General features: G+C 40.4%; 1 pseudogene; it reads left to right on the top strand.

Annotated features, from left to right (window-relative positions):
* Nucleotides 1-863: 863 nt before the first annotated feature.
* On the top strand, nt 864-12,946 carry LOC108710186 (annotated as a pseudogene).
* Nucleotides 12,947-13,462: the final 516 nt, after the last annotated feature.

The raw sequence follows: 13,462 nt of genomic DNA on the forward strand, positions 1-13,462 counted from the left end.
TATCTCCTGTAGAACTTCCTCTATTTTAAGAGGCCCCGTTAGGGTGGAAATTGTTGAGGCTTGCAAACTAGGTAAGTGTAGGTGTTTTAGGAATGCTTGTATGTCTACTTCTAAGGGCATAGCTGTGGTGTGTTATTTTTTAGATTATAGAGATCACTATAGAATTGGGCAAATGTGTCTACTATATCTGTTGGATTTATTTTCGTATCTTGAGTGGCCGTCTGTATTTTCCCTATTTTATGTTGTGCCTGTTGTGTAGAAATATATGTAGACCTATGTATATATGAACACACATTTCTTAGTACCTGCCTACTTCAAAGCATTGTAATTAACCCCCATTTAGGTAGTATATGTCCTGAGTTTTTATGACCCCTCCTGTCTTGTAATAAAATACAAATAAAAAAATAAGATAGGATGCTTTGTTAAACAGGTGGGAAACCATCTGGAGAGGGTCTTTTATATTTCCAAGAGGAGCTGTTTGTACAGTTGTTATTGGTAAAAGGGACATCTAGAGAAATTAGCTGGTTTTCCTGTTTAACTGGTCATCAGCCAATCAGAAACATTCCCCATTTAGGTCAATGGCATAATCATTTTACCTGGCTGTGGTAAATAGTGGACTCTACATTTCTCACAACACTATATGGATAATATTATAATATTGTGAAATATACAACATATTTGGTGCCTTGACCAGTGACCAGAAGAAGCGTTAAGGATTAGTCTGCAAGCCCTGTGGAGCCCTGAAAAGAAGGAAGGTTGGAACCCTAGGACTGTGGTCTGGACACTGGTGACCGTGAACCTCAAGGGTTGGTAAGAATATTGTATTTTTTATTTATTTCTTGTTAGCACTTTTTTTCTTTATAATGGCATGAGTTGTTGATAAAAGCAATAAGGGAGAAGATGTCAGCATGTGGTTGATAAATTATATTAAAAACCACCAAGGACCATATGAAATCCCACAGGAATGTAAAGATTCATGGGATTTAATGAAAAATTTTATAGCCGACAGTGTTTTTGATAAGAAAACTATGGAATCAAAAAGTAAAGGAATGGTCCTTCAGGGATTATTATCCTGTTTAAAAATGGCAGAGATTATTAAACAAAAGGATAATGATTGTACAGAACAGACAAACAGGTATGAAACTTTGCTGAAAGTCACATGAAAAGATTTCTGAATTAAGGTTACATGCTACTACTACCGGTGAAGCATTAATTGAAAAGGCCAATCTGTGTGACCATTTAACAGTAGCAAATGATGAATTGTCAGTGAAAATACAGGATGTAGAGAAGGAGCTGGAGGAACACTAGTATGCAGTAAATATTGCTTTTGATAAAGTTGGTAAAAAAATGATCAACTTTGTCTAAACAATATTTCCAAATTTAAAGAGCACAAATAAATTTATCCATGGAATGATTTGGATCAGGCATCTAGATTCCCAGCAGCCCCTGTTGTCACTACCACTGTATTAAACACTGACAATGCAGGTGAGGTACAGCTCATATCAAAGCCTCAGGAAATGAATGCTATTGTTAGAGAGATTGGGCAGGTACCACGGTATGACAAATAGATTCATGAAATGGGTCTGTGAATTAAAAAGGGTTAGAGAGACATATAACCTGAATACAGACGATATCTTTCAAAGAGTTGTTGGAAATGGTTTGTGGGTTAGGGTTGTACAAAACTGTGGACAGCAGCGTAGGACAAGGGATGTTTTTAAAAGAAATGCTGAGAGCATTGTATGGCATTACGTTAAATGTGTCCTTATCTGGTAAGATAAAACAAATGAAACAGGAATGTCCATATGAACTATGTTATAGGACAGCCACAGTAATGGATTAATTGCTAACTGGTAATCCAGGATTTGAAAATGGTGGATTACTTCATAGAGTAATGTTGTTGAAGGCTTTAGAAGATGATGTCAGGGAAGGTATATTGTCTGTAACACCTGACCCTATAGATTTAAAGGACCTATTGTTTGTGGCGGAAAAGGAATAGAGAGGAATGTTTTGCAGTTGATGCCGCTAGAATTTTTAGGGTAGAAGGACAACAAAAAGAGTATGCTGGTTTTAGAGGGCCTCAGAAAGGAAATGTGTCTTACAACTCAGACAGAGATAAAGAGGGAAGTATGAACAGGAGAAGATAGATAGGATTCATAGACAATCCTGGATACCTTTTTCCCAACTGAAAACTGAACATGACAAAATAAAAATGGAATATGATAACATAAGGGCTGAGAGAGATCTTTTAAAACAACAAGTTTCTGTGCTGGAGGCAGAATTGTCCAAATTAAGGTGTGTCTCTCTTACAACTTCCGGTGTTACAGACCAAGGGGGAGGTATTCAACACAGTTATAAACCCGTGAATACCAATGCAGAACACTTTAGTCGTTTTTGTTTTGTTTTTTTAAAAATGCACTATGTTGTTTTATGTGGAATACATGGACTAATATGTTTTTACAAGTTATATCTTTCAGGAAAGGTTCTTCCAGCAGAAGGATCAATGTACCTGGATCTTTGGTCATTACTTTTATTTACAATTGTTCATACCACATTTAAGTAGGGCTGGAGATAATCTAATTATGCTGAACTGTTTTTTAATTTTCTTAATGGTTTCCTAACAGTAATTTGATGGGTGGGAGTGGCAAAATCATAGGTCTATCCTGCAAAAAATGCTCAAGGAACCAAAGCTTTCAAGTGGGGGAGTGAATACATTAACATAATAATTAAGGAAAGGTGTTGATGCTGGACACCACAGAACAAGCTTTTGAATGGATACAGTAGTGCAGTGGGCTGGATACTGTTGTGATGTTTTTCTTGTTTTGTAAATGCAACTGTTAAGTGGTCTGTCCACTTCTTATTCCCATTCCTGTGCATTGAGAGGTTAGCTTTAAAGGGATACTGTCATGGGAAAAAAGAATTCAAAATGAATCAGTTAATAGTGCTGCTCCAGCAAAATTCTGCACGGAAATCCATTTCTCAAAAGAGCAAACAGATTTTTTTTTATATTCAATCTTGAAATCTGACATGGGGCTAGACATATTGTCAATTTCCCAGCTGCCCCAAGTCATGTGACTTGTGCTCTGATAAACTTCAATCACTCTTTACTGCAAGTTGGAGTGATATCACCCCTCCCTTTTCCCCCCCAGCAGCCAAACAAAAGAACAATGGGATGGTAAACAGAAAGCAGCTCCCTAACACAACATAACAGCTGCCTGGTAGATCTAAGAACAACACTCAATAGTAAAAACCCATGTCTCACTGAGACACATTCAGTTACATTGAGAAGGAAAAACAGCAGCCTGCCAGAAAGCATTTCTCTCCTAAAGTGCAGGCACAAGTGACATGACATGGGGCAGCTGGGAAATTGACAAAATGTCTAACCCCATATCAGATTTCAAAATTGAATATAAAAAAATCTGTTTGCTCTTTTGAGAAGTCCAGTCGCAGAACATAGATTCTAATTAGTGAGTTCCTTAAGACTGATAACTATTCCAACAGCCTATAGTTATGAATGTAACCAAAAATATGGACCACATCGACTCCAATTGTTGTGGTCTACACGTCCATGTTATAATACAGCAATTGTATAATACCTGACTGCTGTTTGCCATATGCAATATAGCATTGGCCACTATTTTCACACCAACTTTGTAATACACACGGTGCATAATCTGACTTGGCTAGCACCTTTAAGTCAGTCTTGGCTGCTGTTATCAGCAAGCATACGATACCCTATTGGCTTATTTGCAAGAGTACTCCATGCTTATAACCTAAATCGATTTTATTTGAAACATACATGACCCAGGGATACCTGAGCCTTGACTTGTGTTACCATGCTTACATACAAACCTGGAGGCTATATTCTCCGGAAATGCCTTAACCCACCCATTACTCATCAGATTAACATTTACCTTCAGTTTGGTTGTTATATTGATTCGTGTCAAAACCAGAGAGATGTATAGCATGTACATTTATTTTTGGTTATAACTTTAGTAAGCACCAAAGCCACTGAAATGTTTAAGAATATACATACAGTAAGGCTATAGTAGTAACCAGTGGCTGGACCAATTAATGAATAACATGTGCATTAATATGTGGTTATTACAGCCAGCCCCCGAACCACTGATGTTACCCCATCTACATTCAGTTTGGGTAAAATGAAAAAGTGCCTAGACCAAAAATGTATAACATGTACATTCATATTTGGTTATTTAAACCAGCTCTAGAACCACTGAAAAGTTTCCACATATACAGTCAGTTTGGTTACTACATAATGCAGTGACAGGCCCAGAAATGTATAACATATGCATTTGTATTTGGTTATGCAAGCCAGCTCTAGAATCACTGAAATGTTTCCACATATACAGTCAGTTTGGTTACTGCCTTATGCAGTGACAGGCCCATAAATGTATAACATATGCATTTGTATTTGATTATTCAAGCCAGCTCTAGAATCACTGAATGTTTCCATATACAGTCAGTTTGGTTACTGCCTTATGCAGTGACAGGCCCATAAAGATACACATTTTGTTTCCACATATATAGACCTGTAGGGCCCTATAGGGATACAGGCCCTATAGAGTTAATCTTTTCACCATTTCCTTGGGTTATTGGGTAGAATCCCTGTTACAAAATAACCTTTACAGTGATAGGCTGAGAGATTTGATGACACTGCTCTGACACACTCCTCTATAGTGTGTGCAGGGAGTGGCCACTTCCTTTTTTTGCCTCTGGATGTGATTCCAGCTGGATGTGCTCAGGGGGACTGAGTGCAATAGGCCCAGAAGAAGGCATGTGTCCAAGTCGGGGACCAGGCAACCCCGTGAATGAGGAACAGATATACTAGGGCATACTCAGTGCTTGAATTGGGGCGGGATGGGGCGGGATGGGGCGGGATGGGATCCCGTTACTTTTTTGAAATGACCAATTTCCATCCCCTCAGGCGGGATGGAACGATTTATAATACCGGAACTATGTGGAACCGTTTTTTTTTAAAAAACTTCCCTTTGTTTTTGCGCTTTAGTGTAGGTGGGAGCGTGCGCCATGTGGGACGGAGTTCCCTTCCAATCCAAAGTATAGATAGGCATAGGCGGAGATAGGCAGAGAGGAACCCCGCCTGCTGTAGTCTGCAGAGAGGAAGCCCGGTCTCGGAGGAGGAGCCGATGCAGCAGTATCGCGTTGGCGCGGCACAGCGCTGGCCTGTGTTCAGGGTCTGCTGCCTCACCTGCTCCAATTACTTACACGCAGACACCGGCCGGCCATCAAGTCAGTGCTTCACCGGTGACCGGCCTTCTCTGCAATTCTGCAAGTGGTTGCAGAAGAGCTGAGCGAGCAAGGCCCAGGTAGGCACTACGCACATCCACGCCATCCATCCATTCCTGATTCAAATGGAGGTCCTGATCTGTCCCCAGAGACCCTTAAATTAATATTTCCAACTATCGCCCTCGTATGGTCTAGTGTCCCAGTGCCTAGGTAGAAAATTTCAACAGATAGGAATGTTTGGGACAATGCCACCCTTATACTATTTTCCTTTTCTGATCTTTAATTAATGTATTGCTGGCCTCTTAATATTTAAGTTAATTAACTCAATTTTTAATATTTAGTTTTTTTTAAGCACATGCACTTTAATTAATTGATTGGCTTATTTATTATATTATTTACCAAAATAATTGATTAATTTATTGATTGATGTGCTGGCACTGTATTGATTTGGGCATTATTGCATATGATTGAATTGGCACTTATTTATTTATTTAAAATCAATATTTGTAGAGTGTGGGGTTTTACTGCAGCTCTATTTAAAGGATTTCTAGCCATGTTGTCATGTAATCAAGACCTTGAGCATCTTAACAATTTACTATTCCTTGCCCCTGATCTTTGAAGGGGTGATTGAATATTTGAATATTTGAATTATGGTTCACTTTTTAAGGTAGCTTTTTTTTAGTATGTTATAGAATGGCCAGTTCTAAGCAATTTAGCAATTGGTCTTCATTAATATTTTTTAATTTGTTAAAAAAAATTGAATTATGTTGTTATTATATTTATTTTGCCTTTTACTTGACTTTTTCCAACTTTCAAATAGGGGTTGCTGACCTATCGGAAACAATTGCTCTGTTTTTTAGCTTTTCATTACTCCTTTCTAGTCAGGCCTCTCCTATTCATATTCCAGTCTCTTACTCAAAGCAGTGCATGGTTGCTAGTGTCATTTGGGCCCTAACAACCAGATTCCAGAAATTGCAGACTGGAGAACTGCTGAATAAAAAGCTAAATAACTCACAAGTCACAAATAATAAAAAATGAAAACCAATTGCGAATTGTTTCTGAATATCACTTTCAACATTATACTAAAAGTTATTTTAAAGGTGAACAACCTAATGAACAGGGGGGTTCCACTTCCACAGATAAACTATTTAATCAGATTTATGTTTTCTCAGAATTGCTTCTCTCTTGCCACTTCCTTGCTGCCAAACTTTCTGTTCATTGGCCATGTTTTAGTGAGGTTACTTGCTTGTCTGGGATCAATTGAGTGCCCATTGGCCATTTCTACAGTGATTATGCTGGCACAGCTAGGGTTTGCATGACTTGGTTATGTTTTTTAAGTGGTTGTGTTTTTTAGGGGGTGTGGCCAAAAAGTGGGCATGGCTTTGTAGACATTTTTTCGGCGTGCTTAAAATGGTCCTGACTTGCGTTTTTCTCTTGTGTGTGCCATGATGTTGCGGGAGCCGGGAAGGCTTGATTGGTGTGAGCATGTGTGCAGCATCCTGCCAATGTGCCAATGTGACATGCTTACTGCGTATGTATAATGTGTGTGTGTATAATGTGTGTGTGTGTATTTTGTGTGTATTGTGTATGTGTGTGCATAGTGTATAGTGTGTGTATAATGTATGTGTGCATAGTGTATAGTGTGTGTGTGTGTGTGTGTGTATGTATGTGTGTGTATATAATGTGTGTGTGTGTGTATATGTATGGCCACCAGCCTGCCGGGTCTCCACATTGGCCGTTTGTCTGTGTGTCCAGTGTTCCAGGCTCTTCCTACTGCAATCGCCTGTATGAGTATGTGGGCTAGTGACTTGTTTTGAAGAAAACAGGAACCGGCCAGGCAAAACAGGCTCCATGTGTGTGTGTGTGTGTGTGTGTGTGTGTGTGTGTGTGTGTATATATGTGTGTGTACTGTGTATATGGACTCATTGCTCTTATCCTGGGCACAATGACAGTACCTGAAATCTTGCCATGCGCCTAGAGTAGCTTTATGTGGGATTGAGCAGGAGAGACCGACCCACTGGCCCCTGTATGGTTGGTTCTTGCAGAGCAGAGTCAGTATTCTGTTGCAAATGTGCAACATTTTCACATGTTTAAATAAGTTGTGCATTTTTTGTATAATGGCAACTCTTGAGAAGTTGACCCCTGACTTGAGATGAATGCGCATTGTGCAGTTGCGCACTTTAAAAAATGGTGGCTGAGGTAGGCAAATAAATGAGTATAGCAAGGCAGGGCAGATGGCTAGGAAAGTCTGGTGGCAGAAGAAGTACAGAATGTGTGTGAGAAACACTGGGAGGATGGCTTTACTCACTGAAACAGCTAAACGCCTATTAAGGTCTCTTGGAATTTGGCAGATAATGGGAGAGGCCAGAGGGAAAAAACACTTAATCGGCAAATGAGTCTGAATTTAGGGAAATAAAATACAGCAGAGGGTGGAATAAAATTAAAGGAGGCAGAATGCAGATAAGGCCAGGAATGAGCTGAGAACATTAACGTATATATAAATGAATGATAGGGCAATAGAACATCAGGGAAAAGTAGATAATGTACACAGGAAGAATGAGAACATATTTTGCTCTATTAAAGTAGGAAACTTTGAAGCAAGTAGTAGGATGTGGGTGAGAACAGTAAAGAAAAAGAAAATATGTGAGGATGAAATAGAAAAGATTAAAGGGAAAGTTTACCTAGCAAAACTATTTTTTTTTCGGGACAACCAAGGCTTTCACAATCTGCTGATATATTTTGTGTGAGTCCACTTCTGTAACTTTACAAGCTTCTAAATGCATATACTGTATATACATTTCATTTGAAGCAACATAGGGGGTTCATCACAGTGAGGTTGGGGAATGCACTGCCGGGTGATGTTGTGATGCTGATTCAGATAATGACTATAAGAGGGACTTTTTGGACAGACATAATATCAAAGGCTATTGTGATTCTAAACTCTATAGTTAGTCTAGATATGGGTATATAGAATTTAATTAAAAGTAGGGAAGGGTGTGTGTATGGGGCTGGGTTTTCATTTGGAGGGGTTGAACTTGATGGACTTTGTCTTTTTTCAACCAAATTTAACTATGTAACTATGTGAATGTAAAAAATTAGGGTCATTCTATTTCTTGCAATATTAAAAAAAATATTTTTGATAAACATGGAAATAGCTGGTGGGCGAGACCTATTAAAGGTGGGTGTGGCCTAAATTTGTGGGCGTGGCCTAAAAATTTTGCGCCGCGCTACAAACGGCACATCGACCATCCCTCCACCTTTTTGAACCCAATTCAAGCACTGGGCATACTTGTCATAGTCTCTCTAGGAGAGAAAGACAGCTAGGATAGAGAGAGAGCAGCTGAGCTCCAACAAGGATTTGCAGAAAGGGAGTAGCTTCCCAGAGGCTCTGTGTGTTGCCTCCAGTCAGGGACCTCAGTGAGGAGGGATTGTGAGGGTAGAAGCTGCTTGCCTGACAACTTCCAGGAGGGAAAGGTTGTACTGCAGTTGCCTGTGTACTTTCTGTGTGAGCCTGCCTTTGTTCTGTGTGAACTCTCAATATGCTGCTTTCCTCAAGCTACTGCGTGAGTATTAAACCCTGGGTGTAAGTCACGTGTAACCCATGCTCTAGTGTTGCAGCTGGTGGATTAACCCTGAGTGGCCCAAATAGGTGTTACATTCCGTTTGGTTACTGCTTTATGCAGTGACAGGCCCATAAATGTATAACATGCATTTGTATTTGGTTATTCAAACCAGCTCTAGAATCACTGAAATGTTTCCACATATACGGTCAGTTTGGTTGTAATATTCAGCAGTGCCAGGACTAGGAATTCCTACATTATGCAGACTGAGAGCACTCTGTCCAAGAGTAAAGAGGCCCGTTTCTCTGGCTGCCCATCCCAGCTAGCTAGTATCCACATGCACACATATACACACACATATATACTGGCTAAACAGTTTTCTTACTCCCTTACAGCAATGTCTAAGCTTCTAAGATAGCCAAGTCAGAGAGCAGAGTAGAAGAAGTACATGTTAGTTTAGTTCACAAACCTATACAATAAAGGAAAGAGTTGTAACACAGAATCTTACCTGATGTTTCAGATAATCAATCTGAGCTGCTAAGGGAGGGGATCTACCGGTTCATTAACTGAACCTGAACACTGACCTCCAGAGTAATTACCCAATTATCTGCAGCTGCTGTACACCGAACCTGCAGATCAACATAGTATTTTCAGTGCTCAAATAAGAAGGCTAACATTGTATTTGCAACATTCACTTACATATAGACAAGTCTTGCCTTAATGCTGCTTTCAGAACCTGCAGATCATCATTGCATAGAACTGCTCCCAACAAATAGAAACAGTATTGCATTATAACTGCATTACATTATCATTACTCATAGAACATATATATCAGCATTGCAGCTGCACAGTTCTTCCAATGGCCAATATGGCTCATACATGTTTAAGAGTTAGGAGACTCTGGAAACAAGGTGGCATTCTCATCTTAAATATAGCTTTAACTGCCAGTAGATTTAAGACCTCAGTGTTTTGTTTTATTTAACCCTGGAAGCTGCCAATTACCTCAACCATGGGAAAGTCTTTTGAGGGAGGCAGCTGGCTCTGACACCTAAATTCCTCCAGAAGAAAAAAATACCCCCGTATGGGGGAAAAAAGAGAAGGAGGCCATAAGGTTTAGGCCGCTAACTAAATATTGTTATCAGAATAACGTACCTAACTGCCACCTCGCTCTCCCATCCGTAAAAATCATAGTGTGTGGGCCATATACCCCAATGCCACTGGACGCTTTTTAGACATGCCCAGATAGGCATACGGATGGGGGGGGACATGGCACTTGCCACAGACCTGGATATAATCAGGCTGGAGGGCACATGGATCAAGGAAAGCAATGATATTAGCCACAGTAAAACTGTTCCTACCTGATCCAGATGATTAAACACTGATAATGTGCTTAGGGGTAAAAAATCACCAGGACCAACCCCGAGTCCCTAGGACGCTTTTCAGCTAGCCCTACTGCTTCCCCAAGGTTAAAAAGAAAACTTGCTTCTAACAGGAGCAAAAAAAATAACTGAAGCAGAAGGAAAAAAAGACACCGGACTTGGGGGTGGGGTTGGGCTTTTAAAGCTTTGGGGAGGGTCCTTCTGACTGGGGCGGGGCTATCCCGGTAAGTATGACATGGAATTGTCCAGGAAAGAGAAGGGGGTTAACATAAACATAACAGGCAGTACTGTTATAACTTACATACAGTTTAGCCAGCTTTTGTGGCTGATCTCTTGTTGCATACATGCCCTACTTGGGCTGACAGTCTTGCAATGGGAGAGAAAAAACAAAATTTGTTTGGGGGTTGTTAGGTACAAAGAATGGGTAACACAGGTATTCATGTTCCGCTGCGTGGAACGTTGAGTAGAATAGGTGACCCAGGGCCCGTGGGTTGTTGTTGAGAATTTGTGAGGATTCAGGTTTTGGCTTTGCTCCACTCTTTTTCTGTTGCTAAATGCATTTTCCCTTGTTGTTGTGGCTTAGGTGGTGCTGTGTTTAGGATGTTCCACTGTGCTAGTGCTGACTTCCCTTCTTCCACGTTTAAAATTATTTTTGTGGAGTTTTGCCAGTGAACCAATAATTTTGTAGGGTATCCCCACTTGTATGGTATTCCCTGCTCGCCCAGGATTTGTGTGATTCCAGATAGCTCCCATCTCTTTCCCATTGTGGCTGCAGATAGGTCAGCAAAAACTTGTATTTTTTAATATGGCTGTTCGAGAGATTGGGTGCTGTCTTGCATAGTGCATCAGATCTTCTTTTATGTGTCTTTTATTGTGTCTCTGGGTTCTCCGCCTGGTGCGTTTTTGGGCTTGGAGATCCACAGGATCCTAGATAGGATCCACAGGATCCCCAATCCCAAAAACGCGCCAGGTGGTCAGCGGGGTGTTCTGGGAGTGCTGACAAGGTCTTGTGCATACTGACCTAACTGTGGTTGCAAACTGTCCTCCGGGATCCCCCTCAGCCTCACATTGTTTCTCCTTGAGCGATCTTCTATATCTGCTAATTTATTTTGCAGCGCAGCAATTACAGACTCTTGTGAGTCTACTGTGTCAGCCATATTATTATGAGCTTCTACCATCTCGTCCATCTTAGATTCAATGTGGTCAGTGCACTCAGTTTTAGTTTCCCACTCAGTTTTCATATCCTGCACTGCCTTCTTAGTGTTAGTATAAGGGGCAGATTTATTAAGGCTCAAATTTCGAAGTACAAAAAACTTCGAAATTCGACCATCGAATTAAAAAACTTCAAATATCAAATTTGAAGTTTTTTCAACAAATTTGGCCATCCTGCGGTCGAATAAAAATCGTTCGATCGATTCTGTCTATGCGACCAAAAAAAACCTAGAAAAGTGCTCTGGAAGATCCCCATAGGCTAACATTGCACTTCGGTAGCTTTAATTTGGCGAAGTATGAAGTCAGTTTTTTTTAAAAGACACAGTACTTTGATTATCGAATAGTCGAACAATTTTTACTTTGAATCGTTCCAATCGAAGTCAAATGGTTGAATATAGCCTATTCGATGGTCGAAGTACCCAAAAATGTACTTCGAAATTCGAACTTTTTGAAATTCAAACCATCCCTGTCATTCACTCCTCATATCCAGTCACTTATTAAATCATGTCACTTCCACCTAAGGAACACATCCAAAATACGATCATTTATCACCCAAGATGCTGCCAAAATTCTTATTCACTCTCTCATCATATCACGTCTAGACTACTGTAACTCTCTTTTAATTGGCCTTCCCCTCCAGAGACTGTCACCTCTCCAGTCCATAATGAACACTGCTGCGAGGCTCATACACCTCAGCAACCGCTCCTCCTCTGCCTTGCCATTCTGTCAATCCCTGCACTGGCTTCCATTACCTTTCAGAATCAAATTCAAATTAATGACACTGGCTTTCAAAGCACTTCATAACTCTGCCCCACCCTACATCTCTGAACTCCTCTCTATATACTCACCCAATCACTTACTACGCTCCTCTACTGACCTGCTACTCAACTCTTCTCTCATTACCTCCTCACCTGCTCGCATTCAAGACTTTGCAAGGGCTGCACCCCTCCTCTGGAACTCTCTCCCACGGTCTGTCCGACTTTCTCCCAACCTTTCTGCTTTCAAGAAATCTCTTAAAACGCACTTCTTTCGAGAAGCCTACCCTCACTCTGCTTAACTACCAAACGCAACACCACATACAGTACCACATTTCTCACCCACTTAATTCGATCTTGCCCACTCCCACACCTTGTGTATTACTCTCTTCCCTTTAGAGTGTAAGCTCTTTCTGCATAGGGCCTTCCTCACCTTTTTGTACCTGTATTGATTGTGATGTATGTAACTCCATATGTTCTATGTAAATAATTCATGTGATTTAGTTGTATAATCACATTTACTTTACAGTGCTACGCAATATGTTGGCGCTATATAAATACATGTTAATAATAATAATAATAATAATTCACTCGAGCTTAGTAAATCTGCCCCTAAATGTCCTCTCTTAATTGCAAAAACAGCGCCTTTAAATTTGATTCAGTTATGCCCTGCGCATTTTCTATGTACTTAACTGTCTGTCGTTCCATTTCAGCGTCCTTGCACGGTGGCGAGGATCTGCAGGAGGAAGACTGGGCAACATCTTGGCTGTCTTCCTGAAGCAGCTGGGATCAATAAAATGTGGTAAGCCGCAGTGGTTGTTGCCTATCTTTTCGCGTAGGCATGTTGTGTTCCCCTTTCGTTTAAATGCCTTGTGCTGCTATATGTCACACTATGTCGGCACTGGGTTAGGAGCTGTGTAGAAACACGTGCACTTATACGCCTGCATTGGCCATGCCCCATCCATGTTTCTTTACAGTGAAAACTGCAAAGTTATGGATTTCTCTCCATGAAGTGATTGTACTGGTGGTTTCAATAAAAATTTAGGGAATTGTTTCTAATTACAGTCAGTGGGAATTACTTTTTGTTTTACACACAGACATATTATACCTTGAAAAAATACACTTGTGGTTCTGCCAAATCCATGCCTGTGCACAATGCAAGAAATCATTCCCCTTGAACTGTTATTATGGAAAGTGATCGTCCCTTTGACATGTACTGGGAAAAGGGAATGTGTTCTCAAGGGTTTCCTCCCCTTTTTAGGAAGAGGAATCAGCAATAAAATCTTTTTTTTTT

This window comes from Xenopus laevis, chromosome 3L, assembly GCF_017654675.1.
Source record: "Xenopus laevis strain J_2021 chromosome 3L, Xenopus_laevis_v10.1, whole genome shotgun sequence".
NCBI classification, from domain to species: Eukaryota; Metazoa; Chordata; class Amphibia; order Anura; family Pipidae; genus Xenopus; species Xenopus laevis.